We start from the raw sequence: 10,748 nt of genomic DNA, 5'->3' as shown, positions 1-10,748 counted from the left end.
AGATAAAAATTATTCTTTATAATACGTCTTTATCACTAAAAAATAAAAATGCTATTGAAAATAAGTTTGAGATGAAAGAAAAAAGATGAAAACAAACTTACCGACGTGGAGTTAAAGTTAAAATACCTTAAAAATAGATAAGAAGATAATAGATTTAGATTAAAATAGATAATAGATTTGCTAAGAAGAAAGAAATATAAAGCAGTGATTATAGCTTAAATCACAAAAACAATTTTTAAAAATATATTTGGTTGAAAAAGTATGAAGCAAATTGCATTTCAGTGATGCTATCTTTGAAATAAACACTTTAATAAAAAATTATCTGGAAAATTTAAGTAACAAAACCCTTAATAGGAAAAAATATAAGTAAAAAAGTGAAATAAATGAAAATTAATTCAAAAATTAAATTAAATTTTTAAAAAAAAGCTTGGCATTGAAAAAGTCAGGGCTTCCGGTAGAAGGGAGTGAAATATTTTTGTTGGGTACGGTGTATATTTTGCAGCCACGATGGCTCAGGGGATGGAACGTTCGCCTTCCAATGAGGCTAACTGGGTTCGAATCCCAGTCGAGGCGAATTCCGCATCCGGCTTGCACATCCCGGCGTGAAATATCCTCAGTGGTTTTAGGATCATGAGCTAGAGTCCCCTTGCCATCTAGCTAAGCGTGGGAGGTTCTCGTGGTCTTTCTCTCCATGCAACGCAAATGCGGGTGAGATCCATCAGAAAGTCCTCCACGAAGGCAAATTTCTCCCAATACTTGATCCAGGAGTTCCCTTGTCTTCTGGATTGGGTTCAAAATTACAAGAATACGGAGTTGAACATTAGTAGTCGTGAACCCATAAAAACTGGTCTGCTGTTCAAGGACGGTTATAAAATTGCAAAATCGAAGCTTTCATGTCTGGAAAACTAAAGTAAAAAGATAAGATAATTTCGAATAAAGCTAGAAAAATCAGAGTTTATTTTTTAACCAGTTTAGTGAGTGATATCTCTCTAAACTCTTCTTTCTGACTACAACTGTTCGATCTCTCTATCTCCTCAGAAATTTTTAATGGGAAATCATCCTCAAAGGGTACTGCAAAAGCTCTCGATAAAAAGTTTGAGAGAATCTCCTTATACGTGAATTTCCAGACTACCCCAGCTTAATTGCTTACATTTGTAACTAAATATTTTTGTATTATAATCTAGAGTTTAGGGAAGAAAATTTAGGGACTGCAAAATAAGATTTATAAAAAAAAGTTAGAAAAATTAAAAATTATTATTTTTAATAAGTTTTTTGTGACACTTTAAGGGAGGAAGTCCACAAAAATCTGTTTACTTGCTACAACTGCAATTGTATATTCACTTCGCCATTTTTTTTATAAAATCTTGCACTTAGAAGAAAATTCTAGTATAATGACATTTCTGGTTAAAAAAAATTCCGTATTTCTAGCAATAAAAAGAAATATATTTAGTTATTTTTCGTTCATATGGAACGGTTTAGTGGAAAATCTGGTTTAAGCAACACTACAACTTTGTAGCAACAGTACAAAATTAGTCACTTTTAAGACGACAAAATAAGAAAATCAATACATTTTATAATTTATAACCATTTTAACCTAGAATTCCTTGATTAAAAATGGAATCAATCCCCACGGGCCATTTTTAAAAACTATCTTTGTATATCCATACATATTCTTAAATTACCATTTCAAGTATTATTTCATATTCAGTTCATAAATTTATTATGTTGTGTTTAGTTATTTCATTCCCCTGTTTAACAATTCTCTATGAAGTCTTATTCAAAGTATAAATTATTTTTATTGTAAATTTAAATATGTAAGAAAAACAAGATGCTTCAGGGTTATAACTTGTTTTATTTCAAGATTTCATTTGCTTGAATTCATTTCAAAATCTAATTATAGTTTTGAGTATGAATTATTTATGTTAAAAATGTAAATTTTCCTGAAATAAAGAGATTTTCTTTGAATTCTTAACCTACATAATAATTTTCTTTTTACATTTCCATAATTGATTAGTAACAATATCAGCTTTATGCATAAAATTATACAATAAAAGTATTTTCTCTGAAAATAAGCATAATTTTCTTCTAAATTATGCCTATTGTAAGCAGTTAGGCAGTATTTTGCGACAGCAATATTACATAAGTGAATTTGTGCATTCGTCAAATATTCTTCACTAATATTATAAAACAACATTTTCTGAGGAGTTAAATTTCATATGGTAGAGCAAAATTTCATTTTCCATGTTAATGTTAAGCATATGGTAGTGAAAAAACGAGATTAGGGTAAAAAGGTATTGATAATTGAATTGTAGATTTAATTGTTAATTTTTTTTTTTGATTTTTGTATATTAATCTGATGTTTTCTTTTAAATAAAATGCATATATTTGTTCAAAGATTTTATTGTATTTAGAATTATGTAGCTTGTTCTGTTCTGGATTTTGAATTTTATACTACGATTAATTTACGATTTAAATAATTTGAGAAATTTTTTAGAAACAGTGCATAATTTTATTTGCTCCAAAACTTGTTTAGTGTATTTTATCGCAATATGGATTTATTTCTTTAACTGAATATCGTAAGGGCAAGATCGAAGATTTTTTCTGCAAAAAAGTTTGTAATTTTACATCAATTAGAATTTTTACATATTTAGAACTTTTTAAAATAAAATTGCGTATGAAATATAGTAGAATTCAAGGAAATATTCTATAAATTATGTATTGAGTATTAAGTTGAATCTTTTGAAATTCCAAATTTAGAAAGTTCTAAAATCTAGTTTAAAATATATGTCATTCTAATCTTTTAATTTATTGAGGGAAACAGGGATTATAATGACAATTTTCAGTTATAAAAATAAAAATGATATATAATTGCATATTTCATATCTCTCTTTATTTTGTTCAGGGGATTTATAATAATTTTTAACTCTTCTGTGCAAGTAAAATTAATTTATACTCGACTAGCGTAATTTCAATATAAGTATTGTATATTCCTTAGTAAATTTCTAAATAAAACTATTTGGTTAAGCACTCGAAATCAAAAAGAATGTTTCATCTTCGAGCAAGGAAAATAAGAATCCTCGCATAAGCTGAATATAATCACTAATCAATACAATTATATTCCATAAAAATTTTAAAAAGAAGAAAAAGCATGAATATAATTTGTTTTACACTTGTTTTGTTTAATATATGGAATTCAATAACTTACACCTAAATTTAGAAAAGAAATATTTATTAAATAAAATAAGCTCTAAAAATAAAACTTATTTCTAGACAAACAAGTAATAGATTTTAAAATTTATTTAAAAAAGCCATTTCAAAGTTTGAGGTTTAGTTTAATTTCTTACTCTCTGATTTGAAATCAATTAAAATAATTGAAATTAGTTTTAGTTTAGTTAGAAAAGTAAAATTTATTCTAATTTTCAAATCTTTCTATTTGAAGGAAAAAAAACATAAAATTGAGTTCCTCTAGTTTATTGGAATAATTAACGATGACTAAATTTAAATCATATAAATTGCAGTTGACCTTTCAAAATTTTACAATTTTAAAAAGATTTAAATATATACGTTTCAATTAAAAGCTTTAATTTAATAACAAATGAAATATTTTACAATGAAATTTTTTTTTAATCATGGAAACAAAACTATTTAATTATATTAACAATAATATTTAAATTTTTATACAATTAGAGTGCTTGAAAATTATTGTTTTTGACCTTATGTAACAATTCAATAATTATATTAACAATCCAATGATTATAATTAGATTTACAACAATATTTACATTTTTTTACAATTAGAGTCCTTGAAAATTATTGTTTTTGACTTTATGTAACAATCCAATGATTTTGTATTAATGTTTTCTTTTTATATTTGAATATTAAAATTAACTAACTTTCATTGTAGCTTTTAAAGCAGACAGATACTTGATAAATAATTTATTTAAAATTTCTCCTTCAAAAAAAAAATTGCTCCTTTTTTTTGATATTTCAAACTTTAGTTATGAAGATGAATTTTAAATTTCAGTATCATACATGGAAGCTCATTTAAATTTTAACTTAACGTGTCATATTTAACTATGTATATCATATTAAACTTACTTTAATGTAAATATATGCTCAGTATTTCATGTATGCTTAGGATCTGCTTGTTTGGAGATAAAAAAGTATTAAAGTCTCTTCTTAATCTTTTATAAAAGTCAGGTACGATATTATGGTCAAAAACATGATTTTATCTTTATTGGATTAGTTTCTCAACTGCTATAAAAAATTTAAAAATTGACGTTGTAAATTTTTAATCTTGTCAACTTCTCTATAATAAAAATGTAAAAAAAATATACTGTGGTATTAAAATCTTAAGCGTTTATCCATAAAACTGGTAAAGAATGTTTTACGCTTCTTGCAAATCAGGTTTCTTGGATTAGTCGCAAAATTTATTACTTTCTGGGTACATCATCAACAGGGTGTAATTCAGGATTTTCTGTAATCTTCAGTAACTAACATTAACCAAAGTAAGACACTATTAACCGAAACTAATCTTTCTGAATGATACTTTGGAACAGGAAACCTTATTATCCATCTTCATTAATAAGAAAGGTGTTGATGAAGCTTAATGGATAAAACTGGAAGATTTCTCCTTGTATAACTAGACAAAAAGAGTAAAGCTTACTTTGATAATATTATAAATTCGTTGCTTTTAAATAACATCAAAAAATGCGCATCAAATGTTAATATTTTCTTAACTATTATTTACTAATCATAATATAATTGGAAGATTTAAATTAGTCTACCATGTCTAAGCCAAATTTTAAAGGAAAACAAATTATTTTACTCACATAATTATATTGCTAAAAATTACTTTTCTTAAATTGCAAGTAAAAAATTAAAAAATTTGCTGCAAAAAATATAATTTAATTCCAATGTCTATGGAAGTTTAATGAAAAATGATATGTCGCATCTTTGATTTGTGAAACACTTTAAGAAATGTTTAAAAACTACTAAAACACTATTGGGCTTCACCCTCTGTTCGCTCGCGCTCCCCAATCCCCAAAAATTGCTATGCTATGGATTATGTGTTTTGCTATGCTAATCATGCTCGATTTGATTGGTACTAATCATTTATATTGCAATGATCCAAAAATGGTACATGGACTTTGAGATTGAATTTAGTGAGCAATTAAATTCCGAATAATATTATATTTCATACTCATGCAATTTTCCTTATGAAGTATTTTTTATGTTTAATAAGGTCTCATTTTCATAATTGTTTTTCTTTTATGAATTGAAAGCTTTTATATAATTTGAAAATTCTTTCAATCTGTTTGTGATATATTTCACCGAAAATCCAAATTTTATAATACGAATATAATACTTGAGGGAGATTTTAAAAAGATAATATAATCATTTTGTTAGGCACTAAACTCAAAATTTTATTTTAAAATTTTTGTTTGAAAATATAAGTTTAAAACCAAATGTTCCATTTTTGAAACATTGGCGTTTTAGAGGTTCTATTCTTAGATTTCAAGTGATTCTCTGAGGGTGTACTTTTCATTCAATTTGCATTATGACACTTATTCAAAATAAATACTGATGTTTCAATGGAAAACTAGGGATGCGCCTGTTATCCTATTTAATTTGGCCTTTAAACGGCTAAGTTAAGCCTATTTAAAATGTATTTTAGCATAAAATATTACGAATTAAAGTAAATTATTAAAATCTTTAAAACCAATTCTGCTTTAAAAATTTTAAATTTTTAGTCAATAATAAGTAAAAAAATATGTATTGACATAAATGACATACAACAGAGATAGCTGCAGAGATATTTTATGAATTATGCCTTTCGGAAACAAATGTTATTAAAGGTTCTCAATTTCGTTAAAAACATAATTATAAGATTCAGAATTCTGAGCTATCACTGTAAATCTGTCAAATGACCCATTTATTGAGAACTTATATTGAAGAAAATGACAAAGAAAAATCGTGTAGAAACCGGCCATTAATTATGCTTTTAAAAACAAAGTAGGATGACTAATACACATATTTCTATGAATTAAAAAATTAAATTGAACAATTATTATCGAACCTATGTAAGTATAATTAAAACATAATAAAAAATATGTTTTTGTTTATATAAACAATTCACTTTTAACCTGTCAGTTCTTTCCAACTTACAGCTCAGTTTGTTTCAGTTTGTATTGCTTCAGTTCCAATTCCATTCGAAAAAAAGAATTTTCATTCAGAAATTTGCAAATTTGCATTTTTACACTTTCATGATTTTGACAGCTCATGCACTTGTATTTCAATTCCTTGCTGCCAACCCAAATATTTAGTGAAAAATATATCAACATTTTGCAAAATATTTAAGATTCAATAACTATTTTCAGAATATAAAATGTATTTATAATTAAAGAACGATATATTATATATTTTTAAAGAATAACCCATGTTTCATAAAAGTAAACACCCCTCTTGTGATCGAACTTCTTAAAAAACAGCATAAAAGGTGTATCACCGACTTTTTAAAGTAAATGTTTTACCATTGATAATGAATTTTTTTTCTAATTGCGTTATGATTTTAGATTGTATTATGATTTAGATTTTACTCCAAAATATTTGCTTTGTCTTTAATGTCTCAATCATAAAAATTTATTAGTTTAGTAAAATTTCTTCTGTTTCATTTCAGAAATTTAGCTGACTATTTAAACGTAATGTGTTAAAAAAATATTTTAGTGATTCAAACGCATTAAATTTGTTTTAAAATTTTATAAATAAGAGTCAAGCAATAAGTTTTTCAATTAGTTTAAAATTGGTGAATATCATCATTTTTAAAAATATGTTTTATTATGTTTGTTTTATTTTATTATCTAATTTTTAGATCTTTAGAAACGCATTCAAAAATATTCCACATTTTCAAAAAAAAGTGAATTAAAAATATAGCAATAATTAAATAGAGATAATTAATAGAGATAAAAAAATAGAGATAATTAAATTTTTCATAAAAATATTCTGTCTCTCTGTCGCATTTTTGTTGTAAATTCCTAAAATCATATGGCAGCTACATATTTTATTTTTTCAACTGAAATTTAAAATGAGAAGAAATATAAGTATTAAAAATTTTTTTTTCTGATTTTCAAAGTGCTGAAATTAATTAGCAACTGATGTTATAGAAAAATATTTATAGTTTTTGAGAACAAGTTATATACTTTTATCTATTAAAGGAAATCTCTGAATGTATTTCTTTTGTAGTTTACTTCTATTTTATGTGTAATTTAAATGCTTGTACCTGTTTTGGCACTTATTAAAAAATGAATATTTTTTAATGAACTTCATTGCATTTTCTTATCCGAATTGTAATAGTAATCAAAATAGTATCTATTAGGCAATTAAATTAAGAAATTATAAATGATTATCGTAATTATTAATTCACAAGGACTTAAGAATTGTTTCGTTTGCTTAAAATTAATTTTAAATCAATTAAATTATTCGTGTTATTTAATTTATAGGTTGAAAGTGTTATGAAAGTTTATGATTTTATACTCATATTCTCCCTATTTTGTTTACAACATCAACTTATAATAAATTGTTTAACAAATATAAGCCGGTGTATAAGAAATCATTTTATTTATAATAAAATATCTAAGATTTTCGCTTGAAAATGTTTCCTATCTTAATAGTATATTTCATATTCGGTTTTCAATAAATTAAATTCCTTTGCTTTTTTAAGCATTTTAGAATATCTAACATTCCATTTTTCGAAATGTAAATATATTAAAAATAATCAATAAATATATAAGCCTTTAATACATACTTACTATTCAGGTCTGTGCAAGACGCATTCATGAATTATTCATAAAATATATCCATTCTTCTGGGAAAAAAAGAAAGGATATGTGAAGAGAAAATACAAAGCATTACATCTTATTCTATGAATGCAATTTTCCATAGGTTGCGATCATATGTGGTTAAAAGATACAACTTGAAAAAATATATGTAAAAAATTCACTTGAATATACAATATATACTTTATAATCACCCCTGGAGAAATTTCACACTGACGTAAATTGTCTGTTTTAGATATGGTAAGTTTAAAATATACATTTTTAAATTGTGTATTTAAACTGATGCAGGAGTTGAATTTTAATAATAGTTAATAAAAACTGTACTGATATAATGTACGCGAATATATATTTTTTAGTATTTTTTTATAATATTTAAATCAAATTTTGATAAAAATTTACCTTGAACTTCACTTGTTAAAAAGGAATCGGTAAAATTATCCCTAAATGAAAAGTATGTACGGTAAATGTAATTTTATGATATAAATTGCATAGCTTTTTTACATTGAAAATTTCTGTTTAAAAAATGAGTATTTTTAAAACTGCATGAATAAAGTAAAATTTAACGTGTTCCTCGCTCTAGGAGATCACCACAATGTTCAGCAATTTTTGCCGCAATGCTTTTGCAATAATTTTGGTAAAATGAAAAATAAAATAAGATTTTATAATTTGTAATGAAATTTGGTAAATGAAGTAAAATTTGATAATTTTATCGTGATACTTTACAGCATGGAGTAAAAAACATTTATTAAGCTAAATTTACTTTTGAATTTTGCATTTTTATCTAAATGTGCTATAATATAAATTATAATGCTGAAAAACTGAGTTTCCAGCAGGCTATTGCCTTATAGACGTAAAAATTACAAATAATTACATACATTTTGATGTTTCCAATACAATGAAGATAATGGAAAATATCGTTTTCAGTTCAATGAAAATCATCGCTGCTAAATTGATTGCTGATTAATTTGCAAGTCTAATCGTTAAATAATTTTGCATAAAAAGCAATTTGTACTCATGTTTCTTGCAATTTTTACAACATATACTGCAAAGTTCTGTTATTTCAGAAAGCCGCCATAATTGAACCAGAAAATATTATACTCAATGCAGTTCTCAACAAATAGTGATTATTTGAAAAGAACTCTGTATCGTGGAATTGTGGCAGAACAATCAAAAGCTTGATCAGTAGGGCACAATATTTTTTAAAAATTTTGTGAAGTGATTTTAACTATTTAATTATTTATTTCAACTGTAATTATAAAAACTGCAGTTATAATATCAAATATAAAATACTATTAAAAATAAACTGAATCAAATATATAATACAGTTAAAAATTGAGTTAGATAAATTATTTAAATAGTTTTGCATAAAAAGCAATTAGTACCCAGGTTTTTTACAAACTTCAAAGGTCTGTTATTTCAGAAAACCTACAGAATTCAACCCGAAAATATTAGACTCAATGCAATTCTCAATAAATGAGGAATTATTCGAGTAGAACCTTTGTAAGGAAATGCCCTTTCATCTGAAACGTAGAATATCTCCTTGAATGTTTAAAAGACCGCCATAGTAATTGTTTTCTGAAGAGTAATGACGTAGTTTACTTTGAAATACACATTACTTATAAATTAAAATTATTTCTTTGAGAAAGACATTTTTGCGTTTTTAAACTCCAAAACTTTAAACGATAGAAGTTTATTGTTTAAAATCTAAATTATGACAATTATTCATACATTCACTGATCTGTTTTAAAATATATAATTTAATTGAAACTTCAACCTTAAGTAGTTTATGCTCTTTTAAACCTTCAAAGATATTATTATTAAAGCAGGCTTCACTAAAATATCTAGATTCATTTCAAACAAATTTGCAAAACCGAAAATATAAAAACACTTTTAGAAAAAAAATGCAAAAAAAGCTTCATAATATATAGAAAAAGGTATAAAATAACTGAAAAATTCTTTCTTGTTTTTTACATGAAAATATTGATGGATATTTATACTTGCATGTGTTTATGTAAAAAATGTATTTTTCAAGCTTCAGATAATTTACAAGCTAAAAGACTCATAGAATTTTTCTCATATTTTTAATAGTAGTTGATTGATTTGTACAAAGTAGATAATGTACTATTTATATAACTCTCAAGATCTCAATGCAGATTTTTTTAAAAAATAGAAAAAGAGTACATGAAAGGAAATTATTATATGAAAACTTTTCAACTTGTAGACATGAATAAGCAACTGTTTTAACTTCCTTGATTATTATAAGCCTGAATTTAAGAAAGTTTTTTTCATAATAATATATAAAGCACGTTCAATAATAACGGTTACTTGCAAAATATTTGGTATATCATGCGCGTTCTTTACAATGCAATTACCATTAATCTGCGTTCATCCAAAATCTTTATTATTCTCAAGATAAAAATCGCAGAACGTGTACGCAAAAATATTTTTATGATAAAATGAATTTTTTTTTCTGTTTTCTGTATTTCATTAGCTAAATGATAAATATAGATAAAAATTTTTTATTCTCATCTATTTTATCCTCCTGTTTCCAATAAATACCATTGAAATAATGATTATAAGATAATATAATGGATAAGTAGTGACTATTACTAATTTTATGTCGAAATTTTAATTAAGCAAAATACATTTATTGAGTAATTTTTCTGAGAGCTCTTACACTTTTAAGTTGTTCTGCTAAGCTCATTGTCGGCAAAACGGCTTTGGAGGTAGAGGCTCTAAATTTTCGTGACAAATTATATTGCGTCTCCAATGTGGTCAGCATTGCGCACACGCCGCCTTCAATTTTCAGAGAAGCTAGTACCTATCAATATAAAGCTGGGTGAGCTTCAAGCTACAAGTGCAGATCGAACTCAAGTTCTTCATAATGACTGCTTAATCATGGAATCATCACGCC

Source organism: Parasteatoda tepidariorum, chromosome 1 (genome assembly GCF_043381705.1).
Source record: "Parasteatoda tepidariorum isolate YZ-2023 chromosome 1, CAS_Ptep_4.0, whole genome shotgun sequence".
In the NCBI taxonomy this organism is placed as follows: Eukaryota; Metazoa; Arthropoda; class Arachnida; order Araneae; family Theridiidae; genus Parasteatoda; species Parasteatoda tepidariorum.
This window is presented reverse-complemented; position numbering follows the sequence as displayed.